Source organism: Dendropsophus ebraccatus, chromosome 8, assembly GCF_027789765.1.
Source record: "Dendropsophus ebraccatus isolate aDenEbr1 chromosome 8, aDenEbr1.pat, whole genome shotgun sequence".
NCBI classification, from domain to species: domain Eukaryota; kingdom Metazoa; phylum Chordata; class Amphibia; order Anura; family Hylidae; genus Dendropsophus; species Dendropsophus ebraccatus.
In genome coordinates, this window is record NC_091461.1 from 63,794,181 (window position 1) to 63,819,925 (window position 25,745).

At 42.0% G+C, this 25,745-nt stretch overlaps 1 protein-coding gene across 5 annotated transcripts in view; it reads left to right on the forward strand.

Moving 5' to 3' along the window:
- The window catches only part of PSD (pleckstrin and Sec7 domain containing), a 269,935-nt gene that overhangs the window by 223,371 nt on the left and 20,819 nt on the right, over positions 1-25,745 (forward strand). The window lies entirely within an intron of this gene.

A 25,745-nucleotide genomic window follows, 5' to 3' on the forward strand; every position in this document is an offset into this window, starting at 1 on the left:
GCATATCTGATATTAAAACCAGCTTTCTCTTATGCAATCTGTGGTTAAATTCAGCATGTTCCATGTGATTACATTTTTATATTTCTTCATTACCCTTGAAGACACCTGTAGAGACCCAGCATTGATAACTTACAACTAAAGCTATGCTGGTGAATTGAAGCTTATAAACTGATTATGAGGAGAAAAAAAGAGTTTAAGCCATTCTGCTCTGCTGGGAATGCTTTGGTTTATTTGTGTGTATATGCTGAGATTATTCTGGAACTACTGCAATGAGTGGAATGCTGGTGCGGGCTTCAAGAGACCAGAGCTCACCAACTGTTAGAATAGGCTGTCACAAGATACTGTTTAAACTAAATAATTGAAGCGAATCCGATTGTTTTCAAGACAGTCTACAAGATCAGATTCTTACATTTACGTGAATGTGTATGATCAGTTTTTTCTTGGCCTTTCAATGTGAATAACAAAAACCATGTTACTTCTTGGTTTCCCTGCTTTATTTCTGGATTGGAAACACTAAATTAGTTGTGTAGCAGCTCATGTAGTCATCAGCCGTACGTAGCACATGGGAGAAGCGAAGCGTAGCGCAGTTCTTTTGTATTGCAGAGTCCTCCAGAGTGAGCAATGTAAATAATAGCTACCCTCTAATAGACGAGGGTCCTAAGCAGGGGGATCTCCTCTGTTAAATAAGAAAAAAGATCTTCTAAACCAGACACCCTTATAAGATGCTTTAGCATCCAGAGTCATGGTAGATACAAGGCCTCATATATTATCACATTCCTGGATTAGCATGTATACTTTAAGGATTTGCACATCTAACATACTGTATGATTACTGGGCATGAATGAAATGTTAGTGTGTATATTCACAGCATTTCAAGGGCACACTTCTTTTTGCACATTTTGCTTGCCATAATCTTTATGGTCACACAATTGAGTTTAATGTTAGTATATTCCTTTATTAGCCAATATTGCATTAGTACTAATACATTGCCAAATATTCATCATAAGTCAAGGAATTTGGTCTATACAGCACAGATTAGACCTCTACAGTAACTTTCATCCTATATTCTTCACTAACAAATAACAGGATTCGTCCAGCACATGGTGTGTACCAGAAAAGCCATGGATAATCTGTCTAATAGCTATTAAGCACTCCTTACATGCAATGAGCTGTCTGTTCTCTTATTTGCTGACTTTGAGCCACTAAAATCCAATAATGTTACCAGTGACTGAATATGACAGCCAGAGATGCTCTTCTGACTACTCGGTGACTACTATCCTACTCTGTCATTTCCCTATTAAATTAACAGGTCAGATGGAAAATTTTTAAGTAGACTCTTTTAATTAGGGCTGAATAGCAAAACGTGAAAAAGGCTATAGGCACAGTGGTTTAATATAGAACTATAATGAAAAAGAAATGCTAATGCCATCATGCAGTATAGTGTGTGTTAATGGGACAACACTCTTTGCAGTGCCCTGCTTAAACACTGATATATGCATTGTAGCAAAAGAGTCTTAAGGCCCATCCTTAAGGCATCTTTACCATTGCATATTTTAGGGATGAGTGAATTTCAAATACACTTGAATGCACATAGTTTATTTCAGATTATGTTAGAAGACTGTGGAAGCCTCTACATAATGGAAGACTAGTTATTGAAAATCTTTTGAAGACCCATTACTGTCATCTGGAAACAACTGTGTTTCACAAGAAAAATACCTGATCATGGGGGTTCCAACCACTGGCCCACCAAACATTGTCAAGAACAAGAACCCCATTCTTCCACTAGAGTGGAGCAGCCAGTGGGTCACACGTGTACAAATCTGCTCTATTCATTTTCAGTCCTATTCATTCTTTATGGGAGTTGCAAAAACAGAATTCCCAGAGTGCTCCATAGAGAATGAATGAAGAAGTCGCACCCATGCATGACCTGCTTATCCATTTTAATGAGGGACTGAGGTCCCCATTCTTCAGATCCAATTTACCTGTGGATTTTGCTGCGGATCCACCATATATGTGGCAGTAAACGCACAAAAATCTGCATAATTTGATGCTGATTTTCTACTATGGATTTACATGTGGTTGTGATGCAGACTTTCTGCGGAAAATCAGTAGTGGACTTTCTGACTGAAGCCTTTGGTGTAAACTGCCCATAGCAACCAATGGTTGCTATGATTGGTGGACAGTTTACACCAGTTTCTGTTTTACACACTTTTATAAAGCTGAGACCTAGTTGTCTTCTTCTGGCCATGCAAAACTCCAGATTATCAAAACATTTAATTGCTGGACCAATGACATTGAATTTTGTTTAATAGCCGGGGCTGGTGTTGGGAGGGGAGGAAGGGGTGCTTGTGTTGGACTCACCTCAATCATGTCACTAGCAGGGAGGGAGGGGGGCTGGGGGAATGTGTATGTGTGGTGTCAGGCTGTCAGAAGCAGAGAGATTGGGGTCTGAGGGAGTGTATATCCCCCTTTCCTCTCCCCTGGCACATCAGAGATTCCCCTTCCCTCCCCCCTGGCACATCAGAGATCCCCCTTCCCTCCCCCATGGCACATCAGAGATCCCCCTTCCCTCCCCCCTGGCACATCAGAGATCCCTCTTCCCTACTCCCTGGCACATCAGAGATCCCCCTTCCCTCCTTCTTGTTACATCAGAGATCCCCTTTCCCTCTCCCGGCACATGAGAGATCCCCCTTCTCTCCTCCCTGGCACATGAGAGATCCCCCCTTCCCTCCCTCTCTGGCATATGAGAGATCCCCCTTTCCTCCCTCTTGGCACATGAGAGATCCCCCTCCCCTCAGCACATGAGAGATTCCGCTCCCCCTCCCCCGGCACATCAGAGATCCCCTTTCCCTCTCCCGGCACATGAGAGATCCCCCTTCTCTCCTCTCTGGCACATGAGAGATCCCCCCTTCCCTCCCCTCTGGCATATGAGAGATCCCCCTTTCCTCCCTCTTGGCACATGAGAGATCCCCCTCCCCCCAGCACATGAGAGATTCCGCTTCCCCCTCAGCACATCAGAGATCCCACTCCCCCGTCACATCAGAGAACCCCCTTCCCCTCCTGGCACATAAGACATCCCCCATCCCTCCCCCCTGGCACAACAGAGACTAGTTCGCCAAGACTAGTGTTTTGGGCTATGACTTTTAGCCCTTCCTCATGGCAAACAGAATAAGGTTTCAGCACTCAAATTAAAATGGGACAGACATAAAGAGTGTTATTCCATGGTGCTGGACCTTTTCCTCTTCTTTGCTTATAGTGCTACAAAACATCATAGTGTAGCCCTGGCCTTAGAGAGAATGGGAATGGGTCTATGTGTAGTGCTACTTCATATCTACAATATATATATATATATATATATATATATATACACACACACTTAAAGGAGAGCATGTGAGAAGGATATGATGCACAAATAAGATATTAGGAGGACAGATGGACAGTGAAGGAAGTCTAGGGAAATTAAATCCTGGTGTATATATTAGGAAAGGGGTGTCAAACTCAAATACACAGTGGGCCAAAATTAAAAAATTGGACAAAGTCGCGGACAAACCTAGATAATTATTGAAGCGCGAATCCTGGCACTGTCAGAGCAGCGTGTGGTGTTCCTGCCACTATCAGTGGTGTGCGTCTCCCAGCGCTGTGCACTATGATAAATGTCATGATATATTGCTATGACATGATTAAACTTTACCCCATGTAATAGCCAATATTACCACATGTAGTTGCCAACCCAAGCCAGCCCCCCAAGATTCCCATATAGTAGCCAGCCCTCCCCAATAGTCTCATATAGTAGCCAGCTTTCCCCCATAGTCTCCTATAGCAGCCAGCCCTTCCCAATAGTCTCATATAGTAGCCAGCCCTCTCCTATAGTCTCCTATAGCAGCCAGCCCTCCCCAATAGTCTATTATAGTAGCCAGCCCTCCCCCATAGTCTCATATAGAAGCCAGCCCTCCCCCATAGTCTCATATAGTAGCCAGCCCTCCCCCATAGTCTCATGTAGTAGCCAGCCCTCCCCCGTATTCTCAGATAGTAGCCAGCCCTCCCCCATAGTCTTATATAGTAGCCAGCCCTCCCCAAGTCTCATATAGTAGCCAGCCCTCCCCAATAATCTTATATAGTAGCCAGCCCTCCCCAATAATCTTATATAGTAGCCAGCCCTCCCCAATAGTCTCATATAGTAGTCAGTCCTCTCCAATAGTCTCCTATAGCAGCCAGCCTTCCCCAATAGTCTTTTATAGTAGCCAGCCCTCCCCAATAGTCTTATATAGTAGCCAGCCCTCCCCCCCATAGTCTTTTATATAGTAGCCAGCCATCCCCCAATAGTCTCTTATATAGTAGCCAGCCCTCCCCCATAGTCTCTTATAGAGTAGCCAGCCCTCCCCCATAGTCTCTTATATAGTAGCCAGCCCTCCCCCATAGCTTCTTATATAGTAGCCAGCCCTCCCCAGTAGTCTCATATAGTAGCCAGCCCTCCCCAGTAGTCTCCTATAGTAGCCAGCCCTACCCTATAGCCTCATATAGTAGCCAGCTCTCCCCAGTAGTCTCATGTAGTAGCCAGCACTCCCCCATAGTCTCATATAGTAGCCAGCCCTCCCCTTAGTCTCTTATATAGTAGCCAGCCCTCCCCAGTTGTCTTATATAGTAGCCAGCCCTCCCCAATAGTCTCATATAGTAGCCAGCCCTCCCCCATAGTCTCATATAGAAGCCAGCCCTCCCCCATAGTCTCATATAGAAGCCAGCCCTCCCCCATAGTCTTATATAGTAGCCAGCCCTCCTCCATAGTCTCATATAGTAGCCAGCCCTCCCCAATAGTCTCATGTAGTAGCCAGCCCTCCCCAATAGTCTATTATAGTAGCCAGCCCTCCCCCATAGTCTCATATAGTAGCCAGCCCTCCCCAATAGTCTCATATAGTAGCCAGCCTTCCCCAATAGTCTCATATAGTAGCCAGCCCTCCCACGTATTCTCATATAGTAGCCAGCCCTCCCCCATAGTCTCATATAGAAGCCAGCCCTCCCCCATAGTCTTATATAGTAGCCAGCCCTCCTCCATAGTCTCATATAGTAGCCAGCCCTCCCCAATAGTCTCATATAGTAGCCAGCCCTCCCCAATAGTCTCATATAGTAGCCGGCCCTCCCCAATAGTCTCATATAGTAGCCAGCCCTCCCCAATAGTCTCATATAGTAGCCAGCCCTCCCCCATAGTCTCATATAGTAGCCAGCCCTCCCCACTAGCCTCATATAGTAGCCAGCCATCCCCAATAGTCTCATATAGTAGCCAGCCTTCCCCAATAGTCTCATATAGTAGCCAGCCCTCCCCAATAGTCTCATATAGTAGCCACCCCTCCCCAATAGTCTCTTACATAGTAGCCATGGTGGGCCAGATGTAATTCAAACTCTGAATTGCCTGGCGGGCTGAAAGTAATGGCACCACAGGCCAGAGTTTGACATGACTGTATTAGGAAGACCTGTGTGTGTGGGACTACTTTCTAAAAAAAAAAAAAGATGTAAAATGGAGAGAGAAGTAAGCTGTGGTAACTAGGACTTCAGTGCATTCCCTGGTCACAAGATCACACTGGAGCCACCACAGACTAGCCAAAGCTGCAGAGAGGCAATGACATGGCTAGGAATGGTAAAAATGACACCAGAGAACAACTGTTTTCACATAAATATTATACATAAATAAATTGTGGCGTATATTACTCCAAAGCTTTTCTTTTTTTTTTTTTTTTTTTAGATATCCCTTTTGATCAAACCTTTTTGTAATGATTTGTAATGTTTATACTTACCTTAGATTTCCAGAGCCTTCCTGGCTCGGTTACATGGAATTATATACAATTATATACAGCTATATAAAAACTACATACTAGTAGTTGACTTAGCAGAAAAGATATATAGGATGACGTTTTGGCAGGTCTCCACTGTAACAATCACTGTGTAGCAGTTTGTACATCTCAGCAATGCTGAAAAAGCAAAGATGCTGTAAAGTCCAGGAGATAAGAGTCCTTTATTTTTAACAGTAATGTCAAAGCACTCAACCGTTGGATGGCTTTTGTGACAAGCATCCATTTAGTTTTAACATGGATAAAGAAATCCTTCCAAAAAGATATAAGGTCATTGCGGCATAGCAGACTGGTCGCAGTTAGGAAATGAGTCCGCCATATGGTTGTGTTCTTGAGCTGGCAATTAGAAGAGAATACACCACATACATTGCATCTGAGTAGAAGGAAAGAGGTTATTGTCGGGCAAGATAGGCCGCTCAGGCTGTTCACGGTATTACTGATGAATAATAATACATGCAGGATTTGCACACATTGCACAATATGAACATTTAAATCCCTATTGATGACATATCTCCTATTTGTATTCATGTAATGATAGCGAATTATTGGGAATCTTTTGCCTGTTATACTATACCCTCACCTAGTGGCTATATGATTTTCTTTCAGCTGCCTTGTACTAATACTGTATAGACAAAGGAGGGCTTTATAATCTCCTTGCCCAATGATAGTATTTAGAAGGTTGCAGAGTTTACCACAAACCAGCTTCTTTTTACCAATGTATCTAATGGGTGCAGAGGGCATGTAGCCTCCTCCTGCGCCTTATTTACCATGATGTATGCCAGTCTACACCAGCTCTGTCCTGGTGGAGCTTTTTTAGCCTGCTATGAAGCAGACACTCATTGGCTATGTTCACACTTGGTTTAACAGCGTCTGTTGCATAGCAACCTCTGTATCGGCTGCATGAATGTTCTTTTCTTTATTATTGATTTGCGGGCACCGTCGGGTGAGCCTGCAAATCAGTTAGCCATTCACCTCAATGCAATGTGCGACCGCTGGCTGACTTTACATTGTGTGAACAGCTATTATTTCCGGACGCTGTTCACTAAACAGCGTCCAGAAATGATTAGCAGGTATATTATTTTAATGCCCATTCTAAAGAACGGGCGTTAACATAACGCTGTGGGAGCACAGCGGGAGGCATGGCATTGAGTTTATTGCAATGCCAGCCTTGTAGTAAAGAATAGATGCTGATTCCATTGCAATCAGCGTCCGTTCTTTACTTCAAAATTACATTGTGTGAACATAGCCATTTATTGGATTTACAGAGAGGCATGTGTGGGCCATGGCGGTGGGGATTTAGGTAAAACCGGCATGCAGATACACCGCTCTTAATACCCCTAAAATAAACGGTTGGTCAAGCAGCAAAGCTTTTATGCGTTTATGTGTGAGCAATGCCTGGCGATCTGCTGATAAGTTACAAGATTCTGCAGTTGTTTGTCATAAAATTATTCACTTGCAACGAAAGCAATCTATTCCATTCTTAACAATAGCAGATTAACTAACAATGTTTGGAATGGATATCTTGGATATCATGTCCTTATTGTGAGTGTGTAACGTCACTTGACCTATATCCAGTCGCCACTCTGACCACTCTAAAGAAAAGCAAATAGCTGGAAACAAAACTAGGTCATCTTCTTTAATATATCCAATATATACAACGTTCAAATACAAGAGAGATACAATCTGGCCATGCGGCAGCCTTGTGTTCTCTCTTTAATTTTTATTACTCAGCTAGCTATGCAGAGCCGCTGTGCCTGTTGTGTGTGCGTGTACAGTACATAGAAATCTTGAATGGCTGTTGTTTGTGCAGTGTGTAATACTGGATTTTGCCATCATTGCACTCATTATTAGTAGTCTCCATAGGCTCTAGACTCTGGGACATACATGGATTAATCAGCCAGCTCTCCAATCAGTGCCACGGGGCTGAGTGCATAGAAATCTCAGTACCCTCTGGCACAGACTCTTCCTATTGTTATGTTTGTATGTTATCCAGCACCTGATGGAATTGGGAGATTGGATAGCTTATAGCATTCTTTCCCTCTCTGTTCGTGATTTCAGAAATGAATCCTAAGATGAAAATACATTTCTAGTATTGAGAGTATTGAAGAGCAACGTGTTGTAGTATCACAAGATGAAGCTTCATACAGACAAGCATTGTCATTTACGCCTTTTAGGATGCACTGTTTGTCGCTTGCGTGCACTCAGCCGCATCTGACAAATGCAGTTGTGTTACATCTACATGTTCACTAATGCCATAGAATCCGCATCCAATATAATAAACTCCAATGCTGACTTAGCTAATTGTGTAATATGGACTGTGTGCACATTTTCTATCCCCCAGCTCCTGTGTAAAACACACAACCAAACCTAGACATGTCCCATCTGGCAGCCAGTAGGCAATTCTTCTCTCTTCATAATAACTCAGCTTGTCACATTATATCGCTTTGAGCATTGTGGGCATATTCGACATCATGTAGTGTGTGATTTACAGTAATAATCCTTTACATGGAATGAATGGGCAGGGGAAAAATTACCTAAATAACACATGTAATCAAACCATAGCGCAAGAAAGACCACCTGCGGTTATCCATATGTTCCTTGCATTCTGTTAAGCAGATGCCTGCATAGACCAGTCATTTTAATAAAACACACACACAAAAAAAAAAAGATTTTTAGTTAAACACGGTGCTTTGAGTAAAGAAGATGTATTTTTGTTGGGGATCCACAGGGTAACAGAATGTGATGAGTCACACACTTTATAAAGCACTTAGATAACAGACTCAAAGCAAACGAGTTAGATTTTGTGTGGTTTAAGATAAAACATTGCATTTTCTCATTCTATATATGAATATTCTGCAATAATTGTGAAGCATTTACAGGGTCACCAGGTTCTGGGGATAAGGGGGGGGGGGGGGTGTAATAAAGCTATCAGGGTAGAGGAAACCTCACCTGATGCTGAAGCCGTGCAGCTTAATGGCAGTTGAGGTTTATCATGTATTATCTCCCCAACTAAATGAAAGATCTGGTAGAGAGCGTCTGACCTCTGGCACTCTCAAGAATCCCCCAGTCATCCACTGTGCAGGGAAACTTCAGTTCAGCTCCATCTAAGTAAATGTAACTAGCTGCAATTCCCTACGCAATTGGGGGGGCAATTCTGAGGCTTATAAGATCATAAAGTGATGCCATATCCTAATACTCCTTTATTAAATTTACTAGTATATATCACTAGTGTCTAGTGTACACAAGTTGGACTGTTTGGTTTTAGAGGACACAGTTGCCCCCGGGCCCTGGTGCCTGATAGGGCTGAAGAGCTGCTTTGCTACATAAGTAGACAGCCGTACCATTAGGGGCATAACACTTGAGGGCCTCTGTCACAGACTTTACACTGGGGCCCAGGAGTTTTAACATACCTCTTTGAAGGTAGATCATATTCTTTTTTAATACTTCTGATCTTGCAAATTTCTGTTTTGCTGGGTTGACTAAAGATGCACAGAGCTAAGTTTTAGATGGGACTGCATGGCAACCCACAACATTGGAGAGCCTCCAGAACATTGGAACAGATTTACTAATCCTGTGTAATACCATATCACTCAAAGGTTGTTCCATATTTTTCAAAGTGGCTCATGTTGTATGACATGAGCCACTTTACTTTGTGCTAATACTTTAGAGGGGCTGTCCAGAGAGAAGAAGATAGCTAAAGCCTTCTGCTCTCCGGTGCTCAATTCCTGTAAAACCATGTCTCAGAAGTAAACCTTCTGAGACGTAGAGGGGGTGCTCATATATCCCGATGTTGCATTGTTAGGATTTACATCCACCCCCTCCACTTCCGAGGCTCACTTCCGAGACATGGATTCAAAGAAAGTGAGCACCGGAGAGCAGAAGGCTTCTGTTGTCTTTTGCGCTCAGACAACCCCTTCAAGTCAAAATTGATGAATTGCTGGTTCAAAATGATACATTCAAACCACACCTGATTGCTGGTAAGCCACAGAAACTGGAACAAGTGAGCTAGGTGCAGTAACTTATTTTTGGATGCATTTGCTTCATAATGGCCCTGATTTACTAAAAGTGTCAGGTTTTCAAGAACCCTACACCTCAGGGTTTTAGTTTCGCAAACTGACAGATTTAATAATGTTTCCTATTGCTCTTAATAAATCTGGAAGCTTTTTTAAAAGACAAAATGAAAACTCGACCTTCCCGCCACACTAGAAGTGGCAGATTTTTGGAATGGAAAATCTGTAAGAAAAATTACAGTTTGTTTAATAATTATGTTGGTTATGGTGGGTATAAAGTGTTTTTTTAGATTTTTGTGGCCCACAACATTAGTAAATATAGTGAAACAAGAAATTGTCGCAAAAAAAAGTCCAATTTTCTGACAGAAAATTAGTAAGTCATCCCAATGTGTCCAGAACATCACGTGCTGATTTGCACCATAAATAAAGTTTAGGCATTTTTACAAGGTAATAGCATAAAGAAGTTAGTAACTTTGTCACTTTTTCATGTTCCCTATTTGCATTTATCATACAATCATCCATTGTATCATATGTCCAGTCTTTCTTTATGTAAAACACATTCTTCTTGTATTTTGAGTAGATGTTTTACTTGCTTATACATCATATTTGAGATAAACTAACCAAAAGACACAGTGTCTTGTTCCTAACAGTGGTTCATGTCACATTACGGCTGGAACGGTACGCTTGCCTAGAATGTAGATAAAATGTCACTTCCAGGTTTGAAGCATTGTGTTCCTGGCAGCAGCCCATTGCACCACTGTCTATTTTGGCAGAAGATCCCTGTTTACCAGTCTGTCTCTGAGACCCCACATTTTGTTTCTTTCTGCTAGTTAATTTTCTTAGGATGCATTTTTAGAGCTGCGTGGAGCAGCTTTGATAACATTTACATCAAGCATTATGTAAAATGCAGTTCAGGGTTCTCTGTCGCTTAGCAACGGTGAAGCATTAATTCTGTTTTTATTTGTGCCTTCTGCGTGTCCACTTATGAAATGCTCCCTGTGCACCCAGTGTGTCCGAGGAAGGGTCACTCTGTACAGAATCATCGGTGTAAATGGGCAGTAAGGATATCATGTGGGACATGGATGAATGGTTGTGATGAGAACAAGTGAAGCACAAATATTGTAGACTGAGGATAGCCTTCAAACTTTTGTTATAAAGACTCTGTTAAGCTTAGTTCACATCTCTTTATTTTCCCCAAACTATACATCCAATGAAAATCTGTATCAGATTTATGCATGCAGGGACATATAGGTCTTTGCCAAAGTGGACTCCCATTCTCCTAAAAATGATGTATACTGTACAACAGACTACACATAGAAGGAAAGAAATAAATATTATGACGCATGAAAGCCTGGCGTTTGCTAAAACCACATACTTTTGGCACATGCTGGGTACATAAGGCAGTATGAATACTGAGGCCAGATGTGAACAGAACCTTAATCTCCCAACAATCCTCAAGAACACCTTTTCTGGCTGATAGTAGTGAAGAAAGGAGCTCAAGGAGATGGTGCAGAAATTGCATGTAAATTCTGGAACACGATACACAGATGAGGCACTTTAGGCTTGGGGGTTACAGGGAACATACTGAATATATAAGCCCGCAATACTTGGAGGCTCTCACTGAGATGTATACACTTTAATGACAGTTGTGGCTGGAGGTTCTGAAGAGTGTAGTCTGTTTCCTGAGCCAGGGGCACAGTAGTTGACCACTGACCACAGAGTTGTAGGTTTAATGTCTGAATTTCAGTGCTAGGCCCAAGCACTAAGGGCATAAAATGACACAGTCTCTCACTTTTGTGGATGACCCTGTTTAGGGCTTTGAGTCCATGTCTCTGTACGGGTCTAGTCCTACATACTCAGTAGCTTTTTATGTCACCGACTATTGCAGTTGTCACAATCCTTTTCCAGGAGTTCAGTGACCTAAGCAGTCTCTCTAGCTGCCCTCACAGTGCCTGTTGGTAGACATTTTGCACTGGCACTGCCATGTCTGGGACTGTGAATGGGAATTGTGCGGCACACTTCTGTCCACAGTCCAAACAGGAGCTTCCTGTTTCACCAGAAACCTGCCATTTTATATAGACTTTGGCACTTGGCCAGAGAATGGTCTCATGGTCTCACACCCATAAGTCACAAAGGACTCTTCATGCTAGCTAGTTTCATGATAGCTATTTACTACCCATGTCCACGTGACATCCAGAGGCAAACTTCTCTGCTGCCATGTTGCCAGATACCACAGCAAGCAACAGCAGATTTACACAGATTAGAGAATTCAGTGCCCAACATATCTGCAATGTCTACTGCAAACTAAGATAGACAAGGCAAGAGGCAATCCATATTGCAGAGGACGGATAAAATTGTATAGGGTAATTATATAAGCTGAGAAGAATTCTGCTCACCAGATAAGAATGTGCACCATACCACACATCAAAACACAGAATAGCCTCATTTCTCCTCCACAGTTACTGCTCATCCGCGCCAAGGGACCACAAAAAAAATAATTGATTAAAACTTTAATAAAACAATGCATTTTTAGGTCGGTTCATCCTCTTCCTCAGATAAGGTAGGTTAACTTACCTGAGGAAAAGGCTGGACTGACCTAAAAACGTGTTGTTTTATTAACGTTTTAATCAATTATCTTTGCTGTGGTCCCTTGGCGCGGATGAGCAGTAACTGTGGAGGAGAAATGAGGCTATTCTGTAAACAAAGGCTGTCAGAATAAATGTAGTAATTTATTGGGCTTTAAGGCACCTGACAGTCCCCAGGGGTCCTTGCAGGTAGTGATTTCCATGTTTCACTCTTCTTACAAATAGAAGTGATAGGAAAAGACCAGAGAACTCCCTCTATGGTGGTGCTACAGGAACCTCTAGATACATTCCCACAGGAAGCAGCTCAGCCTCCTTGACCCCGGTAAGCATTCAGGAATAATATTATGTAGTCAGTAAATTAATTTGTCATTAAACACATATTACTGAACACATGAGTTATTTAAGCAGGTGATTTTATTTTTCTGTATTAGTTTTGCTTTGTGGTTAGAGTTAGTTTCCTCCAATAACATCTGAATATGAGTAATGTTCAGTAAGGATCTATAGTGCATAGACAGAAAGGAGAACAGAAAGCCATAGTTGTAGGAAAAGTTCGGAAGCCTCCATTGCTGGCCCAGTCACTTCCTGTCATTGTGAGCTGCATTCTCAGGGTTTGTCATTTCTGGGGGATTAGTGATACCGCCACGTAATCTATGCGTTCAGATGCCCTAGTCATTGTTGCTATGGTGACACAGAACAGATGCTGAGCGCTCTCCTAATAAGCATCCATTTCAAGGGAGTTTGTGAGGAAAAATAAATAAAGCAAAAAAAAAAAGACATTATTCATCATCATTATTTAATAATTTCTATAAGGATTCCCACTTTATTTTATTAGGTATATGTAGAAAATCCATCCTGACCTGAAGATGAGGTACACTCACATTTACATCCTCTAGACCGTGACAACACTGGTGTTTACATGTTGCCTAAAGGTTCCTATATATAGAGCGATTATCATTCATGTCCAAATGATACACCTTATTGAAATGGTAATAAAATGGTCATTCCCAAGATCTTATTGATGGCTCAGTGCATCCTGTATCCCTCAAACGGTTTTGGTCTAACCCCTTTCCCAATATTTGACGTAAGGGAATATAGAGTGGGCTTCCTATTTATCTTAAAGAGAAACTTACACCTCCTATGCACAACTAAAACCACAGGCAGATTAACATAGCTCACTTTACCACAGTTACCTTTGTCATGCCACTTTTTTCCACTCAGTGTCACTCGGGTGCAGCATATACATATACATATACATATATTAAGACTATTAGGCTAGGCTCACATGCGTTTTTGCATCCGTTTCAGTAAATGTTAACGTACATTGTGAACCTAGCCTTATTAATGGGCCATAAATTTACCTGTAATTGCGGATCTGCAATTACAGAAACTTATGGATCATGTGAATAAGGCCATAGTATATAGGGCTATTTATCCTGCACAGTGAACACCACCTGGAAAGGAGATGCCTATGTACCTGAGGCCAACAAATACTAATGACACTACTAATTGTAATGCTGATCACGCGGCAAAGCAGTGAACAAAATCATTATTTATAGGAAGAGACATTTGTTTTGTAAAATAAATAATTTTTTTGACGTAGCTGCTAAGGACTGGTTGGAGGAATAAAATAATATTCCTAAATATTATTTTGGATCCAGTGATTTACCTCTTTACATGGTATGTGTATGCATGTGTGAGTAGGTAAAATGAGAATTACTGACCAAGCTTTAGTGTGCTGGTCAGTGAAGCATTATAAGATCCAAATTGACTTTGTCTTCACCAGCATCACATCCAGAACTTCTACTTTGGATACCAGGGTTTTACTTTGTTACTACACCCCCGGTTCCTGAGATTTAGACATTTTATTTATTTGGTTGACTATCTATACTTTTTCTATGGAATTGTCAGATGGGTGGGAGATTCATTGCATACCGGAGTGTGAATGTTATGCTCAGGGGCTGTAAATATGAGGCTGAGAGAGCATGAATCACGATTGATTATGAAGCTCCTAACATCCCCTTAGCTTAGCATTCTCACCTCTTTTTGCAATTAGGTTCCAGTCCATCTAACAATTCAATGAAATGTACAGATAGCCAACAAAATACTAAAAGTATATTCAAGCTGTGCATTGGAAATAAAGGGACATAAAAAAACACAATTGGAATGAAAGCACTTGAGGACCCTATACACAGGCAGATATTACTTTTGATGCCATTTCACAGTGCCTGAATAACACCACTGCACCATAGGTACTAGCGCTACACACTGTATGATTATAGTACAGCTGCATCCAGTGACTTAGAGGTAACCTCTTCACTGTTTAGAGTTGTTCACTTTCCCTTTTATTCTTTATTTGTCCCAGGCTGCCATGACAATCTCATGTCTGTAGAACCTTCTGGGCAAACTGCAGTTTTCCAGCAATTTTTTCCAACTGTAGTATCTCAAACAGTAAATGGTTGTAGATGGGTTAGGGCGAAGTAGATGGGCCCCCAATTAGGTAGATAGATTATTTCAGTGAGTAGACAGGTCCCCCATTAGGTATGTTCCACCACTAGGTAGGGTCTACTGTATGATGAACCTGAAAGGGCAATTGTTGTTAAGACTTAGCTTATAACTGAGCAACAGGACAAAACACTCATTGAGGAAGAGCAGAGTTCCATAGGTAGTGCATTCCAACAGCCCTTCTCTTTCAATTCAGAATAGGACTGTGGAGGTGAAGAAGCCTTCATGGGGACAGTCCGAAAAGAAAGAGAAAGCCACAAAACTTCAACTAGATGTGGTTTATAGAAAGGCCACCTAGGATAAGCAGGTATTCTGTACAAGGTATGAGTAGCCATTAACCTGCCTGTGCGTATGTCAGGAACCGCTTTACTTGATCCTTGGTCTGGGACTAATTTTACTGACTCTTAATTCGCAAAAACCCTGGACCTTTTTTGGTTGTCTCTTTCTGGCTTTTACGGTTGGTTGACATAGTTAGTACTCCTCTGGGGAAAGGGTTAATTTAGTTCTGTACATTTGGAAATTTGTACTCTGTTTTTAATGGAAGGGCTGCCAACTGACAGCATTCTGTAAATACCTTGGTTACAAAAGCATAACCCTGTGTTCAGGAGAATTGGTAAAATCAGGTCAAGATTGTCATAAAAGTTGTTTTCCTGTATGCTTTTGTAATCTTGTAATTGAACAAATTCCTGTCTTTATTTGTGATTTTACGAAGGAATTTTCCTATTTTTAGCCTAAGGTTCCTCCCACCTATTCACCTTCTTACAGCATTTTACCCAAATGACCCTCATCTCAATGGACTTCATGGAAAGGTGCAATTTATGTCATCTTTCTGAATCCTGGATAACCTCTATACGCATAGGGGTTGAACACCAGATTTGTGGGTTCATGTATATTTTTTAATGAAGAGCAAGGACAGGTAATTTGAGATGAACAAACTGGTTGTTAAAAATTCACATTTGCGGAGTTAAACTGGTGACGAATTCCAGAAGCTAAGCCTGTGTCTTCTCCAGGTTTGCATTATGAATTAATATTTTCCATGGTCCTTGGCTACACTAACATTTGGAGGGCAGCCCACTAGTGAGTGCATTGGAGATCTCTTAGTTATAATTTGTGAAGTCACAATAAAGTTAAAGGTACAGTAAAAGATTATTAAATCTTTTACTTTATTTCTCTGTAGAGTATTTCATTGTGATACATAGTATGGTTTTAAAAGACTTTTCTCAGAACAACGATTTATCATCCGAAGCTGAGAGCTGCTGCAAACGTCAGCTCTTGCTCTGGCAGATCAGCCTGTCCATATATTCTGACAATCGCTATTCATCTGAATGGCTAGTTTGGTAATACTACATTTCCCTTGCAGCTCTTCAGTACAATGTAAAAGCAAAAATTACAAAACTGACTAGGACTAAAGTTCTGATTTACTAATATGTAGGCATTTTAAGGCTATGTTCCCACAGAGTATTTTTGCTCAGTATTTTTCAACCAAAACCAGGAGTGGATTTAAAACACAGAAAGGCTATGTGCACACACTGTTAAAATAGAGTGGATGGCCGCCATTTAATGAAAAATAACTCATTATTAGGAAACAGCGGCTTTTGTTTTAAAATAACAGCAATAATTTGCCATTAAATGGCGGCCATCCACTAAATTTCAACAATGTGTGAACATAGCCTCTCTGTGTTTTCAATACACTTCTGGTTTTGCTTGCAAAATACTGAGCAAAAATAAAGTGTGCAAACATAGCCTAAAGGCTTTTTCTCATCAAAATACATTCAGTTTCAATTTCTAAGCAGTAATCTTTACATTTTTGTAATGTGTTGTAATAACAGCTTTGGTTCCTATGCTATCAGATGTGACTAACCCTTACTTAGGGTCCTTTTAGATTTAATGATACTCAGCCGAATATGATCGCAAATGAGTGCTCAATTAGCGCTCGCCTGCAGTGCCTTTACAAGGCAAGATCAATTGCCTGTATCGTATGTTCGGCCATTTATATACATTGCTTTTAGCCACACATGTCCTGTCTACACAGAGAGGTTGGCGCCCGATAAGGATGATCTTTTGTGCCACACAAAAGATCAAATGAGTCAATGAGCGGGAGTTTGCAAGCTCATCGGTTGATCACTGACACTTTTACACGAGGATGACCAAATGACCGTTCCTAGGAATGCCTGTTGACTATAATCAGCTGGTCTAATAGGGCCTTAAAGCCCCTATTACACAAGGCAACGAGAGGAAGCAAGCAAGCACCAATTTGTCAGGTCTTTCCTCATTCCCTGCTCGCTGTCGGCGCTATTACACAAACCAACAGAAAGCGGGTAAGAGCTGGGGGGCCGCAGGGTGGGGCTGCCCGGGTGATTGCTAGATCGTCCAGGTAGCCCATAGAAGATAGTGGCGGTCTGCTGCTGCCACTCCTATTACACAGGGCGACGGCAGCAGATCACTGCTATTGTTATCCTTGATTTTTCAATGTGTTTAAAGACAACAATCATCCGACATGGCGCATGTTGGCTGATCGATGTCTTCTATTGCACAAAGCGATTATCAGCCATAACAGTCAGTATCGGCCAAATAGGGACCATAATCACTCTGTGCCATACCGGAGAGAAATAAAGGCCATATAATGATCAGAACTTTTGCTGCTCCATGTGTACACACCAGACACCTTATCCTGAATAGTTTCATGAAACAACAGCTATGCTTTTACAGATTTCATCCACATGCTGCAAAACATTTCCGCACAAAAATTGGCCTTGGGTGCAGATTTCTACATCCACAGCATGTCAGGTGCTTTCAGATTTGTTTTGGATTTCTCCATTGGCTTCCATTAGTGTAGATCAATGTTGCAGATTTCCATGTGGGTTATTTTTGCAGGTTTGCCGGGACATTTTCTTCAGCAAATCCATCTTGTGCATTCACCCTACATATTATACTACTTGGGTAAATCATTACATATTAACTGAGGGATGCATCCTCCTTTTGTTATTACATTGTAAGTGACCATTATTAATAACTATTATTTATTAGACAGTGCTTTCCAAAATGCAGGAATTGCTTGGGGAACAAAGGTAGATTTGTAGGGTGGAAGCTTTGCAGAGACCCTGACAGCTGACAGATCTGCCATGAGTGCAGCATCCGTGTGTCTTGCAGTGTGCCTTGAACTCTTCTGCCTGTCTGCTTCAGACAATTCTTTTAGCTGCTGTAAATATGCAATTACTGAGGAAATCATGGGAAAACTGATTGCAGCTGGCAGAAGAAACAATGTACCAGGCTTCCTCCAGGAAGAAGACATCACTTCTGCCAGTGCAGACTCCATCCAGTGTACATTATATCCGGCCATGCAGAAGTTAATTACACATGGACAGAGGTATGTTAGCAACATCTGCTATATGACAGAATGTAGTATTCCACTGAGGCCTTTTATTTCATAACATTGGCCTGTTTGTACATGCTGTTCTACCAAACCGCACTGTGTCAATGTGCCAACTACAAGTAAGAAAAACCCTTATCTTTGTGACTATACTACCTAATGTGTATATTCAAGCAGTCACAGGACAAAAGACCCAGGGTTACCATCTCAAACCTTACATATGTTAACCACTATTAATACTATTATGACAAATGCATGCAGCCAATAAGTGAAGAATATAGGCAGACCCTCTCATTTTTAGTTCTACAACCTCACCTGAAATATTGTGCAGAGAAAAATAAGTCTGTTATTGAAGGGACAAGGGACAGTACTACAGACAGGGCCAGTCTTAGGGTTAAAGGAGCCCTGTGCGGAATTTGCTTAACGGTATGTTTACACTTACCGGATCCGCAGCTGATTTTCTGCTGCGGATCCACAGCGGATCTGCAGCAAATCACCAGCAGATTTCATTTAAATAACTGAACACAGCATCAAATCTGCACCATCAAATCTGCTGTGGATCTGCTGCGGATCCTGTAGGTGTGAACGCACCCTAAAACACTCCTCCTCACCTAGCTTCTGCTGGCTCCTCTGGTGTCCTGTCTGCTTCCCCGCTCTGTACCTCTGCTGCGTCATGCAGTGACTTCAGAGTGCTGGAGAAGGGTTACAGAGTGGCCTCTTGTGACTGCAGGCATAACGCTATCACCACTGATTGACAGCTGAAGGAACCAATGCCATCTCACGCTGTCAATCAGAGTGCCCTATCTAAGTATAAGTAGATGTGCTTGTAGTTAAAGGGGGTGGCACAGCCCCCAACGGTGTCTCTAGCACTTATCCAGGTTCCTCAGGTGCTGGTGTCCCCTTTGATTGACGGGGTTATGCACTCTGTGAGGTCACACGCCCTTAAGGCTGGCTCTGACCATGGATCTTAATACATAACTGTCTGCATTTGCGCACACCTATTTATTTAAATAGGTGGAACCATGCCCCAACATGGACCTGTAACACCTATAAATGTGTAGATGGGGCCAATGTGTAGATGGGTCCTTATTCTGTTGGCATTTATGGGTCTGAAATGCGAACAAAATAGACAGATGTTTGAAAGGGGCCTAATAATGTATGCTGATTGGATGATGCTTTTCTGTCCAGATCATGTTTTGCAGAGAGGGGAATGTATGTTTTCCTTAATATTTCACTAATGAAAAAGCTTAATCCTGGTGTGAAGTGTGTGAAGTACTTAGCATTTTGTACCAGGACAGGGAATTATTAACCAGCATGCACCAAAATAGTAAATGACACAAAAAATAAACCTTGGACAATGTAGTTGGCATTGGGCAAGGACACTCAGCAAGCGGTAGTACACCCTCCGCCAATTTATTGTTTTGAAATCTACATGGAAAATCTGCAGCATTAGCACAAAGTGTGAACAAAGCCTTTAAATTTAGAAACCTGTGCAATAACCAAAGAAGTCCGGTAGTATGAAACAACAAAATGCAAAAGAAGCTGAAACATTAAGGGTATGTTCAGACATGACAGATCCTTAAAAGATCTGATCAACAACATACGAAGACATTTTTGTTAGTAGTTTGATCGTTGCCTGCATACACACAAAAAGATTATTAATGATATTTAACCGATATACCGATTTTTCAGACCATAAGCTTTCAGTGTAATTGGGCCTTTAGCCTGTGTATGAGACACATGCTGTGAGGGGTGAGGAGAACACAGCAGGCACGAGACATTTGATCAGAGTGCAGCACAGCCTTGACATTACACCAGGTAGACTTAGAGAGAAAATTTACATTTACCAGTATTGTATATACACTATCGTTCACAACCTTACTGGCACTTAGATTTACAATGCACATTTAATGTTGATGCCCACTAAAATTATTTTTCAGAAACTGACAGAGAAAAGACTGAAAACATGACATATAGAGTTGGTTACATTTAATACACATATTTTATAGTAGGTTTGCTTTAAAACGCCATTAAAGCGACTCTGTACCCACAAACTCAAACACCACCCACCCCCTCCCCAAAGCATTTGTACCGTCAGATAGCTGCTTTTAATGCAAGATCTGTCCTGGGATCCGTTCGGCAGGTGATGCAGTTATTGTTCTAAAAAACAACTTTTAAACTTCAAACCCTGTGTCAAACTGGCGTGGCCTAGAGTGTGTGTGCCCTAGGTTTGCACCACCTCTCCCATTCCTCCTCCCCACCCTCTTCATCATTAGGAATGCCCCTGGGTAGGATTTTTCCTAATCATCACTTGTCTGAACAGTGCACATGTGCTTTAACGATCCACATGCGCAGTGTTTGCTTTAAAACGCCATTAAAGTGCCTCTGTACCCACAAACTCAAACCCACCCACCCCCTCCCCCAAAGCACTTGTACCGTCAGATAGCTGCTTTTAATCCAAGATCTGTCCTGGGGTCCGTTCGGCAGGTGATGCAGTTATTGTTCTAAAAAACAACTTTTAAACTTGCAGCCCTGTGTCAAACTGGCGTGGCCTAGAGTGTGTGTGCCCTAGGTTTGCACCACCTCTCCCGTTCCTCCTCCCCACCCTCTTCATCATTAGGAATGCCCCTGGGTAGGATTTTTCCTAATCATCACTTGTCTGAACAGTGTACATGTGCTTTAACGATCCACATGCGCAGTGTTTAGACAAGTGATGAATAGGAGAAATCCTGCTCAGGGGCATTCCTAATGATGAGTGGGGCGGGGAGGAGGAACGGAGAGGCGGTGCAAACCTAGGGCACACACACTCTAGGCCACGCCAGTTTGACCCAGGGCTGCAAGTATAAAAGTAGTTTTTTAGGACAATAACTGCATCACTTGCCGAACGGACCACAGGACAGATCTTGAATTAAAAGCAGCTATCCCACGGTACAAGCGGTTTGGTGGGGCAGATTGTGGGTCATTTTAAGTACAAATGTAGCAGAGCTAAAATTATTTTTCTTTTTTTGTGCATCAAGATAGCTTTAAATAACAGAATATCAAAGATAACATGATGTCATGTCATTAATTTTAAGGCCCATAATATTGCCATAATGTATGTATGTTTGTATGTATGTTGCTGGTGTGTTAACTTGTATTAACTAGATCTTTTCATGCTTATACAGGTAAAGAAAGGAGGATGTTTATTTTCCATTCCGCTGGGTTTATCTCTAAGATTGGGTAAATGAGGATACATATTTGTGCCCAAAACGTATCCTTATTTGGCTTAAAAGCAGACATTCAATTGCAATGACACAGTATGGCAATCTGTCAGCAGAGATGAAAATCAATGCAAACAAAGCATACTTTGGCTCCGTATTCACCACTGATAGAAATGACATTCTATATTCAGCAGTTGTGTAATTGGGTAATGGTGGTGATATTTGTAGCCTTTAACCGTCATCTTCGCTATCAGTATGATTAGAGTTGTTGATTTCTCTCTATACTTGTAACTCGTCAGATGGTGTTATTACATGCTTCATTCTTCTTGGCAGGCCACACTCACTTTTTTGGAGCTAATTATTGAAAAAAAAAAAAATCAAAGCAATGCTTGTGGAGCTGAATGGCTGAAGAGCCGTAATCCCTGCACATAGGTGACCATTGTATGTGTGTGGACAGATAGTCACAGGGTCACCAGCTCCTGGGATAGAGAAGTAGAAACAGCATCAAGTTCACTTTATTTGTTCTTTATTGGCCTTAGATTTATTGTCTTTTCATCCAAAGTATAAAAAAGAAAAAAAAAGTCCATCTGGTAGCGACCTAAACTTATTAACTCACTTAGCTGTGAAAGGTCTACTGTCGAAACAAGGACTTTTCTCTACAATTTATGTAGGGTTGACCATATTATAGAAAGCCTTTACAGCCGGCAGGTACAGTATCATTAGGCAGCCCAAGCTCCAGACCGAAGGTGTCAAACCTGTGGCCCGCCAGCTGTTACAAAACTACAATGCTCATCATGCCTGATGCCAGATACTGTATGATGGAAATCATGTTTTTACAACAGCTGAAGGGCATCAGGTTTGGCACTACTGCTGTAGCCTGTTCTAATAGATAGAGTGGAACCTTCTGCATTCTTCCCACTAAAGCAACCCAGCCCTTTTGCTCATACTGTTAACCTCTATCCAAATACATCCTTATTGTCACAATGGTTTGTTTGTGAAGTACTCTATATTTTCTGTGTATGTATATATGTATTAGATTAGGGAGTCTGGTCTGTAGTCTCCCTTATTTAAAAGGATCTAATCTTGAGGTCTGTATTGTATCCTTTGTTAAAAAAAGAAAAATTGGCCTGTCACTATACATGCAATCATTTCCATAAGGAAATAAAAAAAATAAACATAGTATGTGACATGGGAAGGATTAAAGGTACTCTATCCCAATACTTGCACAAGCTGTAGCATAAAAGTATAGCCATTTCCAGATGTTTTTGTAGCCATTAGAGATAAGTGCAACTTGAGCAAGTCCGACCATGCAGCATTTGATTACCGGTGACTGAGGAAGTTGGATGCAGCCCAAAGGCTGCCTGGAAAACGTGGATACAGCCATAGTGTGGGTTCACACAGAGCGGAATGGCAGCTGATTTCACGCTGTTCCGCATCGATTCCCAGCACTGTCATTTTGAATAGGTTTAGATACTTGCAGCAGAATTTTCATCCCAAATACTTTACTAGTCCACGCTCCGGCTTCTGGCTATCACGACTTGTAAGCTTCGTGCACTATTATAGGTGAGCTTATTTTATGACAATAACTTTGTTACTATTGCCTAAGGCCTTTATGTATGATCTTGCTGAACCAGTAGGTGGAGAGTGATGATGTGCACTGCTCTGGTGGGGCAGGGGCTGACATACACAGCATCCTCCCGTCTCTCTGTGATAGCTGCCAGACACAGGAGGATGCTGTGAGTGCCTTCCCCTTCCCCACCAGAGCGGCGCACGTCTTCTGTCTTCTGCGGGCCGCGTGTGATGATGTCATTTTATTGCGCGCCGCCTGCAGGAGGAGACGGACACAGACTACGAGAGAGAGGAGGACCTGGGCAGCATGGGAGCGGAGAAAAGGTGGGATGTTTATTTTTTTATTTGGGACAGACACTGGGGGCTAAGTACACTACCAGTACATGACTGGGGGTTAGCTAGACTACCAGGCATCACTGGGGGGTTAAATATGACTAGCAGGGACATCACTGGGGGTTAACTATGACCAGCAGGGTTATCACTGGGGAGTTAACTATGACTAGCAGGGGCATCACTGGGGGGGGGGGGGTTAACTATGACTATCAGGGGCATCACTGGGGAGTTAACTATGACTAGCAGGGGCATCACTAGGCGGTTAACTATGACTAGCAGGGGCATCACTGGGGATTACCTATGACTATCAGGGGCATCACTGGGGGGTTAACTATGACTATCAAGGGCATCACTGGGGGGTTAACAATGACCAGCAGGGGACATCATTGGGGGTTAACTATGACTACCAGGGGCATCACTGGGGGGTTAACTAGACTACCAGGGACATCAATAAGGGGTTAACTACAGCTACCAGGGGCATCACTGGGGGTTAACAAGGGGCATCACAGAGGGTTAACTACAATAGCAGAGGCACTAGGGGAACAATACTTTGCCTTGCCCCGGGTGCTGTGCACCCACGCTACCCCACTGCCGTGCACAATATTGCCCTCGACACGGAAAAGGTTTCCCACCCCTGCTTTAGACCAACAAAACACAGCAGTCTCCATTGATACATTGCTCCTTATAAATTTAAATAGCCAGATATCTCCCCAGGGAAAGAAACTTGTTACCAAGGGTGTGTGTGTGTGTGTGTGTATATATATATATATATATATATATATATATATATATATATATATATATACAGTGTTACCTTGGTTTAAGAGTAACTTGGTTTAAGCGTTTTGGTTTAAGAGCGCACAGTTTTTCAAAATTGCGACTTGGTTTAAAAGCATTGCTTTGGTTTAAGAGCTCCCTGTACTGGGTGGGAGTGAGCGGGGGAGGGGCAGGGGCTGCATAGCAGGGTCTACAGCCCTGTACTTTGACCCAGGAAGTTTCCCTCACCTTCCAAATTATGGCAGATCCACTTCAGGCTGGGGCTTACATCAGGGGACAGGACTGTGTGTGTAGGGGGGGGTAATCTCTCCATCGCTGTAACCCCTCTCTCCCCGGACAGAGAGTGCTGCATTTATGTGCCCACATCTGTCCTGCTCATTCCTTCCTGCTCCCTGCAGTCTCTGTCAGCCCTTGTGTTTCCCATCCTCTCCATTCCTGTACAGTAACTTATAATATCACATATTCTGCTGTTTATGAATGTTTGTTTGATCTATTATACATGTTATTCAGAATAATACATAATTATTTCTTGGGTGTGGAACCAATTGTCTGCATTTTTATGATTTCTTATAGGAAAATTTGCTTTGGTTTAAGAGTGGATTTGGATTACAAGCGCCGTCCCAGAACTAATTATGCTCGTAATCCAAGGCACCACTGTATATATATATATATATATATATATATATATATATATATATACACTCAGACAATTCTGTCAACATATCATTACTTTGTACATTGGCAGCTCACTATATACATTACAAATTGTAATTTACAACCCAAAGAAAAGACAATTTACTTGCTTTATTAAATGAAATAATGGGCCAAGCTCACACAGTTATAAAGGTTTCGCTAATAGTCGGTTAGCATTTAATGATTAATTACGGATGATTTAACAAAGGCCAATATAGTAATAGCTGTTGAAAAAGGAGGCTTTGTAGTCATATGTGAACATGAAATAATCCTACTTGCAAATTCTCCCAGACTCCCAGGATGTCTGTGGCGCTTTGGATTCCCAGGAGATCATGTCCTTTTAAAAAGGACTTATCTCTCCTTGTTTCAGCAGTTGTCTTCTCTTCAGGTCACCTCCACAGGCAATATTCATAATGCCAGTCCTGGTAAAGATGGCCGCTGAGGAGCTAAGAAAAGTAAAGGATCACTGAGTACCTGCATATATGGTCTGGGGTCTGAGGTCTAAGCTTTGTACTGTATTTTTAGTGGGTCTGGTCTGGAGTATACACTTGGGGCTGCGTTCACACTACGTATATTACAGTCAGTAATGTGGTCCTCATATTGCAACCAAAACCAGGAGTGGATTAAAAACACAGAAAAGCTCTGATCACACAATGTTGAAATTGAGTGGATGGCCGCCATATAACAGTAAATAACTGCCATTATTTCAATATAACAGCCGTTGTTTTAAAATAACAGCAAATATTTGCCATTAAATGGCGGCCATCCACTCACTTTCACCATTGTGTGAACAGAGCCTTTCTGTGTTTTCAATCCACTCCTGGTTTTGGTTGCAATATGAGGACCACAATACTGACTGAAATATA